Source organism: Delphinus delphis, chromosome 12 (assembly GCF_949987515.2).
Source record: "Delphinus delphis chromosome 12, mDelDel1.2, whole genome shotgun sequence".
Lineage (NCBI taxonomy): Eukaryota > Metazoa > Chordata > Mammalia > Artiodactyla > Delphinidae > Delphinus > Delphinus delphis.
In genome coordinates this window covers 79,756,462-79,758,413 of record NC_082694.2, presented here as the reverse complement: position 1 = coordinate 79,758,413, position 1,952 = coordinate 79,756,462, and the positions used below count along the sequence as shown (strand labels likewise).

At 32.9% G+C, this 1,952-nt stretch overlaps 1 non-coding gene across 1 annotated transcript; it reads right to left on the bottom strand.

Moving 5' to 3' along the window:
- Positions 1 to 1,358: 1,358 nt before the first annotated feature.
- TRNAG-UCC (transfer RNA glycine (anticodon UCC)) lies at positions 1,359 to 1,431 on the bottom strand. The gene has a single exon. It is a non-coding gene; the product is annotated as a tRNA-Gly (tRNA).
- Positions 1,432 to 1,952: the final 521 nt, after the last annotated feature.

The window sequence follows — 1,952 nt, the reverse complement described above, 5'->3', positions numbered from 1 at the left end:
TTTTCAATGGAGAAAACATCTCTCTACCTTTTAATGACTCCACAATACATATATATATAAAACGGAATCACTTTGCTGTACACCTAAAACTAACACAACATTGTAAATCAACTATATTTCAATTAAAAAAAAAGAAGTCTTAGCTTCTCTAGTGAATCTTTCCCAATGTTTTAGGAGCATCCTTTAGCCTTTTATATCTGAAAAACAAAAAGAAAAATTATCCCTTGACTCTGTCTCCCACAGGTTTACTCCATTAACTGTTCCATTTCTTGGTTCTCTGTTAATAAACTTTTCAAGAGCCATTTTCTCCATTTTTCTTCCATTCTTTAGTGGTCACTGAGAGCTCTGTGTGTGTTTTAATTTTGAAGAGTTAAAAAAAAAATTCAGAAGGAAATGCCAATACCCAACAACAAGAATTAATAAAAATATTTTATCATGTAAGCTCCAGTCATACAATGCCTGGGGGGGAACTTCCTTTGTTACCAAATTGGATTGTTAAGTCTCCCTCTCCAAAGGAAGCTTCTATCTTGGTTTGGGTGTACCCTTCCGCACTACTTTTTAGGTATGCTTTTTATCCCCTCTTAATTTGCCTTAATGCTGTCATGTTGTATGTCACTCCACAGTTAATTATTTGATTTAGCACATCCATCGCCTCGTATAATTATTTATTCTTTCGGTGGTGTAAATGCTAAAGTTCTACTCTCTTAGTATGTGAATTTTTCTATGGCGTAAACCAAGGAGCAGGATTGCTATGTAGCAGGATATGTTCATTTCAATGTCACTAGGTTTCTAATTGCTCTCTCAATTCATTTTATAAATTAGTATTCACACTACAGAGAGTACGAAAGCTTTGATTTGCCCTCATCTTGGCTAACACTTTGTAATATCAGACTTACCGAGTTTTGCCAATCATCCGATACCTGTGCATAAGCCTCTCCTTGTTTCACTTTCCTGCGAGGTTACATGTTTTTATATATTTATTGGCTGCGCCTCTGGGATTGTCTGTTCATTCAATTAACTCTTGTTCATTTTTTTCTGTTGAATTATTTTTCTTTTAAATATTGATTTTTATGTTTAATGGAAATATTCTCTCCAAATGTGGCCCTTTTCAAACTTTGTATATGGTATCTTTATATTACAGAAATTTAAAATTCTGATATAATGAGAATTATTGATCTTTTCTGTTTTTTAATCTGTCTTATTTAAGAAATGCTTACATTTTTAGATGTCTTAAAGACATTTCTTCTACATTTTTTAAGTGTATTACAAGTTTTATTTTATTTATTTATTTTCCACAATTTATTTTTTTAATTTTTTCATTTTCTTTTTGGCTATGCCACATGGCTGTAGGATCTTAGTTCCCTGAGCAGGGATTGAACCCGTGACCCCTGCAGTGGAAGTGCAGAGTCCTAACCACTGGACCACCAGGGAATTCCCTACAAGTTTGATTTTATAAATTAGATATTTTCTGCACTTGCAATTTATTTTTTGTATGATGTGACGTATTGCTTTAGATTGTATTTTCCATAAGGAAAGCTAACTGCGTCACTATACCTTTTATTGAAGAGTCCGTCATTGCACAGGATTTGTATGCCATGCACACCAGGTACTGATTTCCGCATGTTCCTGAATGACTTTCTTGTCTCTCTAATTGATTCCCTTTACCTGTCAACTTCTAAGCCTCTGCCTTAACGTTTTAATTACCATAGTTTATAAAGTCTTAAGTCTAATAGGGCAAGCTATCTTGGTTCTTTTTTATTTTTTATAATCATTTTGGAAAATATTAGATAATTGCTTTTTCCAAAAATTTCAGAAGTGGTTTACTTAGTGACATGAAAAATCACGTTGAGATTTTGATTTAAATAGTCTTGAATATATGGATTATTTTGGGGTAGAACTGATCACTTTAGGATAGTGAGATTTCCTATCCATAAACAAATTATACATGCTCG